Source organism: Lipotes vexillifer, unplaced genomic scaffold, assembly GCF_000442215.2.
Source record: "Lipotes vexillifer unplaced genomic scaffold, Lipotes_vexillifer_v1.1 scaffold977, whole genome shotgun sequence".
In the NCBI taxonomy this organism is placed as follows: Eukaryota; Metazoa; Chordata; class Mammalia; order Artiodactyla; family Lipotidae; genus Lipotes; species Lipotes vexillifer.
Window position 1 is genome coordinate 84,399 of NW_006783088.1, and position 14,217 is coordinate 98,615.

A 14,217-nucleotide genomic window follows, 5' to 3' on the forward strand; every position below is an offset into this window, starting at 1 on the left:
GGAAAAAAATCTAAAAAAGAGTGGATACATGTATATGTATAACTGATTCACTTTGCTGTACACCTGAAACTAACACAACATTGTAAATCAACTATACTCCAATAAAAATTTTTAAAAATAAATAAATAAATAAAAACAAGGGGACAACGGATGACCAGAGATAGGGGGCTGGATAATGAGTAGATCAGAATGGGACATGGAAAAGAAAGCTGAAACTTCAAGCAGGGAAATCTTTTCCCCAAGGCAGGATGAATGAGGTGGAGAGCTGTGCAGTGGAAAATACCTACATCTAAAAGGAAAAACAAAAAATAGCTCTTAACGTCCACCAGAGGGCAGACAGCAGAAGCAAGAAGAACTACAATCCTGCAGCCTGCAGAACAAAAACCACATTCACAGAAAGATAGACAAGTTGAAAAAGCAGAGGGCTATGTACCAGATGAAGGAACAAGATAAGACCCCAGAAAAACAACTAAATGAAGTGGAGATGGGCAACCTTCCAAAAAAAGAATTCAGAATAATGATAGTGAAGATGATCCAGGACCTCAGAAAAAGAATGGAGGCAAAGATCGAGAAGATGCAAGAAATGCGTAACAAAGACCTAGAAGAATTAAAGAACAAACAAACAGAGATGAACAATACAATAACTGACATGAAAACTGCACTAGAAGGAATCAATAGCAGAATAACTGAGGCAGAAGAATGGATAAGTGACCTGGAAGACAGAACGATGGAATTCACTGCTGCGGAACAGAATAAAGAAAAAAGAATGTAAAGCAATGAAGACAGCCTAAGAGACCGCGGGGACAACATTAAACGCAACAACATTCGCATTATAGGGGTCCCAGAAGGAGAAAATAGAGAGAAAGGACCAGAGAAAATATTTGAAGAGATTAGAGTCGAACACTTCCCTAACATGGGAAAGGAAATAGCCACCCAAGTCCAGGAAGTGCAGAGAGTCCCATACAGGATAAACCCAAGGAGAAACACACTGAGACACATAGTAATCCAACTGGCAAAAATTAAAGAGAAAGAAAAATTATTGAAAGCAGCTACGGAAAAATGACAAATAACATACTTCCGGGAACTCCCATGAGGTTAACAGTTGACTTCTCAGCAGAAACTCTACAAGCCAGAAGGGCGTGGCATGATATACTTAAAGTGATGAAAGGGAAGAGCCTACAGCCAAGATTACTCTACCTGGCAAGGATCTCATTCAGATTTGATAGAGAAATCAAAAGCTTTACAGACAAGCAAAAGCTAAGAGAATTCAACACCACCAAACCAGCTCTACAACAAATGCTAAAGGAACTTCTCTAAGTGGGAAACACAAGAGAAGAAAAGGACCTACAAAAACAAACCTAAAACAATTAAGAAAGTGATCATAGGAACATACATATCGATAATTACCTTAAACGTGAATGGATTAAATGCTCCAACCAAAAGACACAGGCTCGCTGAATGGATACAAAAACAAGACCCATCTATATGCTGTCTACAAGAGACCCACTTCAGACCAAGGGACACATACAGACTGAAAGTGAGGGGATGGAAAAAGATATTCCATGCAAATGGAAATCAAAAGAAAGCTGGAGTAGCAATACTCATATCAGATAAAATAGACTTTAAAATAAGGAATGTTACAAGAGACAAGGAAGGACACTACATAATGATCAAGGGATCGATCTAAGAAGAACATATAACAATTATAAATATATATGCACCCAACAAGGAGCACCTCAATACATAAGGTAACTTTCACCAATGGACAGATCATCCAAAATGAAAATAAATAAGGAAACAGAAGCTTTAAATGACACAATAGGCCGGATAGATTTCATTAATATTTATAGGACATTCCATCCAAAAACAGCAGATTACACTTTCTTCTCAAGTGTGCACAGAACATTCTCCAGGATAGATCACATCTTGGGTCACAAATCAAGCCTCGGTAAATTTAAGAAAATTGAAATCATATAAAAAATATTTTCTGACCACAGCGCTATGAGATTAGAAATGAATTACAGGGAAAAAAACGTAAAAAACACAAACACATGGAGGCCAACACATGGAGGTTACTAAGTAACCAAGATCACTAAAGAAATCAAAGAGGAAATCAAAAAATACCTAGAGACAAATGACAACGAAAACACGACAATCCAAAACCTATGGGATGCAGCAAAAGCAGTTCTAAGAGGGAAGTTTATAGAAATACAATCCTACCTCAAGAAACAAGAAAAATCCCAAATAAAAAATCTAAGCTTACACCTAAAGGAACTAGAGAAAGATGAACAAACAAAACCCAATGTTAGCAGAAGGAAAGAAATCATAAAGATCAGAGCAGAAATAAATGAAATAGAAACAAAGAAAACAATAGCAAAGATCAATAAAACTAAAAGCTGGTTCTTTGAGAAGATATACAAAATTGATAAACCATTTGCCAGACTCATCAAGCAAAAGAGGGAGAGGACTCAAATCAAAACGAGAAATGAAAAAGGAGAAGTTACAACAGACACCACAGAAATACAAAGCATCCTAAGAGGCTACTACAAGCAACTCTATGCCAATAAAATGGACAACCTGGAAGAAATGGACAAATGCTTAGCAAGGTATAACCTTCCAAGACTGAACCAGGAAGAAATAGAAAATATGAAGCGACCAATCACAAGTAATTGAAATTTAAACTGTGATTTAAAATCTTCCAACAAACAAAAGTCCAGGACCAGATGGCTTCACAGGTGAATTCTATCAAACATTTAGAGAAGAGCTAACACCCATCCTTCTCAAACTCTTCCAAAAAATTGCAGAGGAAGGAACACTCCCAAACTCATTCTATGAGGCCATCATCACCCTGATACCAAAACCAGACAAAGATACTACAAAAAAAGAAAATTACAGACCAATATCACTGATGAATATAGATGCAAAAATCTTCAGCGAAATACTAGCAAACAGAATCCAACAACACATTAAAAGGAGCATACACCATGATCAAGTGGGATTTATCCCAAGGATGCAAGGATTCTTCAATATACACAAATTAATGAATGTGATCCACCATATTAACAAATTGAAGAAGAAAAGCCATATGATCCTCTCAGTAGATGCAGAAAAAGCTTTTGACAAAATTCAATACCCATTTATATAAAAACTCTCCAGAAAGTGGGCATACAGGGAACCTACCTCAACATAATAAAGGCCATAAAGAACAAACCCACAGCAAACATCATTCTCAATGGCGAAAAACTGAAAGCATTTCCTCTAAGATCAGGAACAAGACAAGGATGTCCACTCTCACCACTATTATTCAACATAGTTTTGGAAGTCCTAGCCACAGCAATCAGAGAAGAAAAAGAAATAAAAGGAATACAAATTGGAAAAGAAGAAGTAAAAGAGTCACTGTTTGCTGATGACATGATACTATACATAAAGAGTCCTAAAGATGCCACCCGAAAACTACTAGAGCTAATCAATGAATTTGGTAAAGTAGCAGGATACAAAATTAATGCACAGAAATCTCTTGCATTCCTATACACTAATGATGAAAAATCTGAAAAAGAAATTAAGGAAACACTCCTATGTACCGTTGCAACAGAAAGAATAAAATGCCGAGGAATAAACCTACCTAGGGAGACAAAAGACCTGTATGCAGAAAACGATAAGACACTGATGAAAGAAATTAAAGATAATACCAACAGATGGAGAGATATACCATGTTCTTGGATTGGAAGAATCAATATTGTGAAAATGACTATACTACCCAAAGCAATCTACAGATTCAATGCAATCCTTGTCAAATTACCAATGGCATTTTTTACAGAACTAGAACAGAAAATCTTAAAATTTGTATGGAGACACACAAGACCCCGAATGGCCAAAGCAGTCTTGAGGGAACAAAATGGAGTTGGAGGAATCAGACTTCCTAACTTCAGACTACACTACAAAGCTACAGTAATCAAGACAATATGGTACTGGCACAAAAACAGAAATATAGATCAATGGAACAGGATAGAAAGCCCAGAGATAAACCCATGCACCTATGGTCAACTAATCTATGACAAAGGAGGCAAGGATATACAATGAAGAAAAGACTGTCTCTTCAATAAGTGGTGCTGGGGAAACTGGACAGCTACATGTAAAAGAATGAAATTAGAACACTCCCTAACACCATACAAAAAAATAAACTCAAAATGGATTAGAGACCTAAATGTAAGACGAGGCACTATGAAACTCTTAAAGGAAAACATAGGAAGAACACTCTTTGACATAAATCACAGCAAGATATTTTTTTATCTATCTCCTAGAGTAATGGAAATAAAAACAAAAATAAACAAATGGGACCTAATGAAACTTCAAAGCTTTTGCACAGCAAAGGAAACCATAAACAAGACCAAAAGGCAACCCTCAGAATGGGAGAAAATATTTGCCAATGAATCAATGGACAAAGGATTAATCTCCAAAATATATAAACAGCTCATGCAGCTCAGTAGTAAAAACACAAACAACTCAATCCAAAAATGCGGAGAAGACCTAAATAGACATTTTTCCAAAGAAGACATACAGATGGTCAAGAAGCACATGAAAAGCTGCTCAACATCACTAATTATTAGAGAAATGAAAATCAAAACTACAATGAGGTACCACCTCACAGCAGTTAGAATGGGCTTCATGAGAACATCTACAAACAACAAATGCTGGAGAGGGTGTAGAGAAAAGGGAACCCTCTTGCACTGTTCGTGGGAATGTAAATTGATACAGCCACTATGGAGAACAGTATGGAGGTTCCTTAAAAAACTAAAAATAAAATTACCATCTGATCCAGCAATCCCATTACTGGGCATATACTCAGAGAAAACCATAATTCAAAAAGACACATGCACCCCAATGTTCATTGCAGCACTATTTACCATAGCCAGGTCATGGAAGCAACCTACATGCCCATTGACAGACGAATGGATAAAGATGTGGTACATACATACAATGGAATATTACTCAGCCATAAAAAGGAATGAAATTGGGTCATTTGTTGAGACGTGGATGGATCTAGAGACTGTCATACAGAGTGAAGTAAGTCAGAAAGAGAAAAACAAATATCGTATATTAAGACATATATGTGGAACCTAGAAAAATGGTACAGATGAACTGGTTTGCAGGGCAGAAATTGAGACACAGATGTAGAGAACAAAGGTATGGACACCGAGGGGGGAAAGCCATTGCGGGGGGAGGTGGTGGTGGTGGGCTGAATTGGCCCATTGGGATTGACATGTATACACTGATGTGTATAAAATTGATGACTAGTAAGAACCTGCTGTATAAAATAAATAAATAAAATAGAAAAATTTTTAAAAAATAGCTCTTCTCCCAAGCATGAGGATAAACTAGATAAATCACTTGCTTTGGGAGGGTGGGGAGGTAGAGGGCAAAAGAGAGGAAGCAACATCACTACAGAAGTCATTAAATAAAACGGCAAATCACTTCTACTCAAAACAGCACACAGCAAAAGACGCAGCAACCTCTACACCTTCAGCAAAACATGAGGGCTGCTCTTGTACCTGACTCTTGCTCAGAAAACGCCAAAATTATGCAGAGAAGTAAAGATGATCGTAACCCCACAGAAGCCTTCACGATGTCAGCTCCCAACCAAAGACCCTGGAAAAACACAGGAAATTGGTAGCACCTGGCCTGATTTGAATACTTTTATAGCCAATGCCACACCCAGCTGACTGCATTTACAAGTCACTTTGTGCTGATTGATTTTATTTTCCAGGAATATGGATTGTTTTTGCTTAATATCTGGAAAATAGGGAAAGCACAAAGAACGAAATTAAACTCTTTATAAAAGCCACCATTTTTTATATTCAGAGAAAGACTTCTTTCTACCACCTGAAACTTGACATTCTCCTGATCACTCCAGTACCGAAATCAGGAATGCAAAGAAAGTGCCACCAGCAAATCTTTGAGAACTGTGACTTCTCCAGGCCCTCTGAAGTTCCTGGGAGAAGATGTTCAGAGTGTCTATGTGTGTTTATTGAATTGTTGGGGAATGACATTTAGGGAGATATTTTAAGCCAGTGGTTTTCAAACCTTAGCAGGATCAGAATCACCTGCAGGGCTTGTTAAAACACAGATTGCTAGGCTGTGCCCCAGATTCTAATTCGAGGCTGCCATGGGGCCTAAGAATGTGTTTCTGAAAGTTCCGGGTGATGCAGATGTGCTGGTCCCAGGACCACACTTTGAGAACCACTGACTCAGATAATATTACTTTAGAGAACCACATAGTTCAATGGCTCACAAACTTTAGGTTAATTATCAAAATTATCAGGAGGGTTATTTAAAAATGTAGATGTCGGGCTTCCCTGGTGGCACAGTGGTTGAGAGTCCGCCTGCCGATGCAGGGGACACGGGTTCGTGCCCCGGTCCGGGAAGATCCCACATGCCACGGAGCAGCTAGGGCTGTGAGCCATGGCAACTGAGCCTGTGCGTCCAGAGCCTGTGCGCCGCAATGGGAGAGGCCACAACAGTGAGAGGCCCGCGTACAGCAAAAAAAAAAAAATGTGGATGTCTTAGTTCCACTCCAGTCCAATGGTATCTAATTGTAGCTGAAAGCTTTAGAGTACATCTGAATCACTGCAGGTTCTTCTGAAAAAAATGTACATTTCTAGAGTCTAAACCAGAGGGACAAGGCCCAGGAGTCTGCATTTTTAACAATTGCCCCAGGTGATTCGTGGAGGCTCATACTTTGAGAAACCTGGAGCAGAGGTCCTCAGGACTACTGATGAGGGAGGGAGGGAGGGAGGCCTCCAGTTCTCCTTCAGTGATTTCCATTTCATTTTCATCTGTTTTACGTTCGAGCCTTTTTTTTTAACCACCAACGTTATAAATCCTCTATGTCCTTTGAGTGTAAGATCTTAATATTATATTAAAAACTAGATGTGACTAGAGGTTGCTCCATAAATGTCATCTTTGATACATCAATGAGGAATTAAAAAAGTAGGATTCCAAATCCTACTTCCCTTCATATATTCTCCTGGTATTTCCAACACCTATATAATATAAATGTTATAAATGTAAAACAAGTGTTTTATAAATTTATAAAATTATACATTTACAAATGTAAAACATTCATGATATTTGTGCTAGTAGGTGTGCTCTTTTGAGGATCTGGAATGATCTAAAAGAAAACAGAGAGACCAGTCCAACCAGCATGATATTGGGCCTAATTCCAGAATCAGTAAACTGAACAAAGCCTTTCCATAAGAGGGGAAAAAAACCTTCACCCAAGGCAGCATTTCCCTCCTCCCAACTGTAGCTTCTTCTGGACATCCACATATTATACTAGGAAAAAAGGGGTGGGATAAATCAGCATGCCACCAGGCCATTTTGTATCACCTCCAGATCTGGGAAGGAAGGACCTCTGCTCACGACTCAGGCTTCAGAGGCTTCACTCTGGCTTTCTCCACTGTGCCCTTCGCCTGGGGGAGAAGATATGTCGGATCAAGAGGACAAGCCACCAAGAGCCCAAACCCCCAGAATTTTCTACCCAAATGGGCCTCATTTCACACCCAAGGCCCACATGAGTCTCTCCCCTGAGTCTGTCCTCCCTGGTGTGCATACCCCTTGGCCCAGTGGGTGACCAAAAGGTAGTTGCCTACTAGAAATATGACCAGAGCTTGGACATGTCATTTGTAGTGTCCACACCCATGCTCTCCGTGTGTGGGGGGCCCCTCACAACACAGATTGGAGTGGGATTGGGAAGAGAGGAGAAATTGGGCCACAGGATATGGGTGGGAGAGTCAAGCGGAGTGGAGATAGATGGTGGCTCTCACCACATTGCAATGTTCCAACACAGAACTCTGAGGACTCTGAAAATTCCAAATTAAAATCTGCCTTTCTATCTCATTATGAAAGTTGGTTCGTCAAAATAGGAGGCCAGAACATATCTTGTTTAACAGTTTCTTTGATTGATTTATAATTTTTATAAGATATCTGGAACATGTGCCTCCACTTGTACCCTTGCTCCTGTCCCCATCTATGCTGGATAGGAACAGACCTGGGCCATTTGGGCTCAGCTCAGAGTAGCTGGTCCTGGGCCATATCTACTGATCTCCTTAGAAGCTCTTAGGACCTTGTCTAGCTCAGCCGACGACCTTGAAGGACCTGGATTTTACTAGACTTCTTGGTTCACCCCTCAATGTTCACCTCTAGTAAATCAAGCAAATAAACGGAATTACGTAAGTCAGTGTTTAACAGCATGTACAGAGGTGAAACAAAAGGAGTACAGATTATCTCATAGTGCATTTACCTGATTAGATAAAGAAATACTGAATAATAGATGACTCTAATGTACTTAATACTTGGGTGACCTTGACTCCAGACCCTAGATGCTTAAATCCTGAATTCTCTCTCAATCTTGCTGGAAACCTCCTCAATCTCCTACTTTTATTTTCTAGTTTGTTCCTATGTAAACTTCTAACATTTATTGCAGTGTGATTATAGGCCAATACATGTTATTAATTTATTATTTGGTTTAAGCATCTGGGGCAGTTCCTTTCAGAAAATATTTGACAGCCTCTCACATAGCAGGCATTCTGCATGGTGCAGTAGGAGATACAATGGTGATCAAGGAAGATTGACCCTCGCCTTTGAGGAGCTCACTGTCTGGCAGGGAGACAAACAATAAACAAACACAGTTAAGAAATATTGATAAGTCTGCAAATAACTAATTGCATTTCTTGTATGTGCTACAAAGGAAAGTACAGAGTGCCAAGGGTGTAGATAACAGAGGAACATAACCAAGTCTGGAGGTGCCACGAGAGTGTCCCTGAGGAAATACAGCTCCCCTTAACCACAAGGGATGCCTGAAACAGAGGATAATACCAAACCCTATATATACTGTTTTCCCTATACGTACATAGCTATAATAAAGTTTAATTTATAAATTAGGCACAATAAGAGATTAAGAACAATAACTAGTAATAAAATAGAACAATTATAACAACATACTATAATAAATGGTAGGTGAATGTGGTCTCTCTCTCCCAGAATACCTTACTGTAAGAATGTAATGCCTTTTCCATTTTAAGTAAGCACTTTTCATGCACTGTGGCCTTCCCTTTTGCAGTTTGAGGTGGCTAGGTAGACTTGATCCTGGGTGAAGCCTACTGTGCCTCATGAGCTTGATCATGAATCTGTATCTAACCTCACTGGTGCTGGTAGAGCAGGGTAGACATCGCTGGCAGGAGATTGGAAGGTGGGAGAAAAGGAGGATCTAGGGTATTTCTCCCCCTTAATCTCTCCTCATGAGACATCTCCAGTGAGGGTACCCCTGCCAGGCAGCCCTACCTTCCACAGTTCCATGGCTTCCGTTGGCCCCTCCAAGTCTAGGGTAGTGACAGTCTGCAGCTGCTAAACTCTGGGGTGCCTCATCTTCTCCTATTTACTCTTTCAGCTCTTCTAAAACCCCTCGTTATTAGCAGAAAATGAGATATTAATAATGTGTTGCATGTGGTGGCATCACACTACTTAATTTGTCACCCATTGCTTCTTACGATGATGAGCCAGTTGAAGGCAAGATTTTTGAAGATCAGTTAGCTTCTGCAGTTGGCTGTGATAGCAACAGCAATGATTTAGGAGAATATGGGGTGAGATGGCTACTTCTGACATCATGGATCAGCTTACAGGAATAAAATTTTAAGTTCAAGATCTTAAGTTCTCTGTTTGACTTATGTTCAGAAAACCAGAGAACTTCTATACAAGCCTGACAAGATGTCATTATTTCTTATACCCACAGGCCAGAGGAGGCTGAGAATTAATGCCAAGAGCTAACTGTACAGCTTGCAGAATTACAAAGCAAGTATAGCTTACACAGCCCACCAAAGTCTCTGTTGTAAGGATTTGATCACTGACTAGGAAGGAGTGGGATCCTAAGAATCAAGATAGGTATTTTGAATATACTTGAAAGGACCTGAGAATCTTAATCATCTAATCAATTTGAAACTTTCTTGTTAAAAGAATTAGCTTCTCCTATCCTGGCTGAACAGCCTAGGCTTCCTTTGCTTAAAGACCCTATAATAATCTAATTTGAGGCAGTTTTCCTGCAAGGATACGGCTGTTCTCCTTAAACCCTAGACCTATGACCACTCATTGTCTCTGGAACCATAACTAGGGTTAGATCCCACTCTGCCCCAGGAAGACAAGTGCAAAGTTTGATCCAACAGGAGACAGCTTAAACACAAAAATAATTGCGAGATCTTTCTAATTTACATTTGCAGAAACCTAGGAAAGATATTTGGAAATGGATTCTTGGCATATTAGATGAAAGAAAACAGAATATAATGTTGGATCATGAGAAATATTAATGTAGATGCAGTTATAGAGACTATGAATTGTGCTAACTTTAGCTATAGGAAGTGACCCCAACATTTTACTTGGTTGAAAGCTGGACTTAATAGTGACCTACATTAGGAAGAATGAGAGGCCAGAAATGCACTGTCAAATGCTTAAGGAGATGGGAATGTTGAAGAGAATTTATATCATGTGCAACCCACTCACCTAGCCTCTCTCTTCCTTGGGAAAGTCCAGACAATACTATCCTAACTATGACATTAAGAAATGAACTAGTGATGGGAAATGGATGAGAATGATAGTGAGAGACTTGACCATTGAAATTATCTCAGTCAGTCTGATGTGATCCTAGATTAGCCAAGATTAGATGACACTACTTAACCATGAAAGATAAGGTTGGAGCAATTACTATAACTGGTAAGAGAACCAGAGTGACAACAGAAGTGTTCTGACTGACAGACATCAGCTAATGAATAATGAGGTAGCTAGAAATGAAATAGATGGTCAGCTTACAAAAGTATTGCTTGAACTATATAACTGGAAAAAATTCTAAGTATCACATGTCAGTTATCGACTGCTGTGTAACTAATCACTCCAAAACCTAGTGGATTAACAATCATTTTCTCACAAATCTATGGGTCATCAATTTGGGCTGGATTTAGCTGGATAGTTATTCTATTAATTTTGCCTGGGGTTATTCATGTTATTTTATTCATCTGGTGGCTAAACTAATGCAAAATGATCTAGAATCACCTCACTCCTTGGTAGGGGTTGGCAGGCTGACAGCTAGACTGTCTCAGTTCTCCACAATATGGCCCTTCCAGCAGGCTAGCTCATGTTCATACACATGGTGGGTCTCCAGATTCACACAACAGAACTCAGTGCAAAAGCAACTTTCAACCTTCCACTTACATCATATTTGCTAACTTCCTATGGACCCAACTAAGTCACATGACCAAGCCCAAAGTCAAGTCTAGGATTAAGGAGATCTCCTGTACGGAAATATAAACTTTACAGACGTTAGTATACAGGTGTCACATTAAAGCCTTGAGATTTAACGAGATCCAGGAACTGAACCCTAGAATATTACAACTTTTAGAAAATCAGGCATGTTACAAGGAACCAGCAAGAGAAAACAAAAAAAGGATCACTCAGAAAGGCAGAAAAAAAATTCCATAGGGCTTCCCTGGTGGCGCAGTGGTTGAGAGTCCGCCTGCCGATGCAGGGGACGTGGGTTCGTGTCCCAGTCTGGGAAGATCCCACATGCCGCGGAGCGGCTGGGCCCGTGAGCCATGGCCGTTGAGCCTGCGCGTCCGGAGCCTGTGCTCCGCAACTGGAGAGGCCACAGCAGGGAGAGGCCCGCGTACCGCAAAAACAAAAACAAAAACTCCATAAAATGATGGTCTTCCAGCCAAGTAAAGTATGTATTTGAGGAGAAAAGAGCAATCAATCATCAGGTGAGGTAAATGAGAATTTTAAATTCACAATGAAAGCAGCAGTGTGGAAGTGACTTGTGATCTTGATAAGACCAGTTTCAGCGAAAGGGTGAGGGTATTCAAGTCTAAATAGAATAGTTTTAAGCCAGAAATGAGAAAACAGTTTTTAGCTGCAGGACATTGCTTCTGATATAATAACTAGGAAAAAATGACACATTTTTTTATTTTTCTAATTTTTATTGGAGTATAGTTGATTTACAATGTTGTGTTAGTTTCAGGTGTACAGCAAAGTGAATCAGCTATACATATACATATATCCAGTCTTTTTTTAGGTTCTTTTCCCATATAAGTCATTACAGAGTATTGAATAGAGTTCCCTGTGCTATACAGTAGATCCTTATTCGTTATCTATTTTATATATAGTAGTGTGTATATGTCAATCCCTAACTCCCAATTTATCCCTCCCCCCCTTAGATTGGAAAACTGTGGAAGTAATGCAGACTGAATGAATTAGAGGTAGTAGAACGTGACCAATAAACGGATCTGTCGACTGTAATGGACCACAGAGGCAAACCCATCAATGACCAACATATTAGCATTAGCAGAAGAAAAAAATGGAGGAAAAGATGTCATAATTAAGCCCATAGCTAAGGTGATATATTCTCTTTTTTCCCAACTTTATTGAGATATAACTGACAAACAAAAATTGTATATATATTAAGGTGAACAACAAGATGATTTGATATACATATATATTATGAAATGATCACCATAATCAAGCTAATTAACATTTCCGTCATCTCACATAATGCCATTTTTTTGTATGTGGGGGGAGAACACATAAGATCTACTCTTAGCAAATTTCAAGCATACAATACAGTATTATTAACTATAGGCACTATGCTGTACATTAGGTCCCCAGAATATATTCATCTTATAGCTGAAAGTTTGTACCCTTTGTCCAACATTTCCCTTTTTCCCCCAATCCCCAACCCCTGGCAACCACCATTCTACCATCTGCTTCTATGACTTTGACTTTTTTAGGTGCCATATGTAAGTGATATCATACAGTATTTGTCTTTCTCTAATTTATTTCATTTAGCATAATGCCTTCAAGGTCCATCCATTTAGTCACAAATAGTAGGATTTCCTTCTTTCTCATGACTGAATAATATCACATTGTGTGTGTATATATATATATATATACATATATATATATATATACCACGTTTTCTTTATCCATTCATCAGTTGACGGACACTTAGATTGATGCCATAATCCTGGCTTTTGGCAACAATGCTGCTAAGAATGTAAGAGTACAGGTATCTCTGAGATACTGTAACTGTGCTTGTTTTTCAATGAAAGAATGGTTAATAGTTAAAGCTCAGGGGTTTGGTGAACTGGTTCCTGTTTCACTTTGAGTTTTTGGCTCTGTTTCTGCCTTTGTTCTTGTTTTTACAGAAATATATGACCACTGAGCCATAGAACAGATACGCTGATCTGGACAATGTAATGACCACACTCAAGTTCTAATATCCGCAAGGTACCTCATGATTAGTGTACACATCTCCGAAAACAGAAGAGCAGCCTACCCCCAGCAAATAGCCTGCAGTCGTTTCCTGCTTCCCTTCTTATATAAATCCTGGCTAACACTTGAAGAGTTGGGAGTTGGTTCTTTCAGGCAGTAGTCTACTTTCTCCCCAGGTTGTCAGCTTCCTTAAAATAAAGCTACTTTTCCTTTACCCAACATTTGTTTCTCAGTGTTGGTTTCTTGAGCAACAAGCAGCAGAAACTGAGTTCCATCACAATACAGATTTCATTTCCTTTGGATATATACCCAGAATTGAGATTGCTGAATCAAAAAATAGTTCTGTTTTTAACTTCTTAAGAAAATGCCATACCGTTCTTCATAATGACTGTACCAATTTACATTCCCACCAACATGGCACAGGGGTTCCCTTTTCTTCAAGTCCTCACCAACACTTGTTACTTCTTTTCTTTTTGATAATAGCCATCCTAACAGGCGTGAGGTGATATCTCACTGTGGTTTTGATTTGCATTTCCCTGACGATAGTGATGTTGAGCACCTTTTCATGTACTTACTGGCCATTTGTGTATCTTCTTTGAAAAATATCTGTTCAGTTCCTTTGCCTATATTCCAGTGGGATTATTTGGGTTTTTCGCTATTGACCTGTAGGAGTTCCTTATATATTTTAGATGTTAATACCTTGTCAGGTATATGGTATCTAATAAATATTTTTTTTTCCCATTCCCTAGGCGGCCTCTTTATTTTGCTGATGGTTTCCTTTGCTATGCAGAAGCTTTTCAGTTAGATATAGTCCCGTTTGTTATTTTTGCTTTTGCTGTTTATGATCTCAGTTTCATATCCAAAAAAAATCATTGCCAAGACCAATGTCAAGGAGCTTCTTCCGTATGTTTT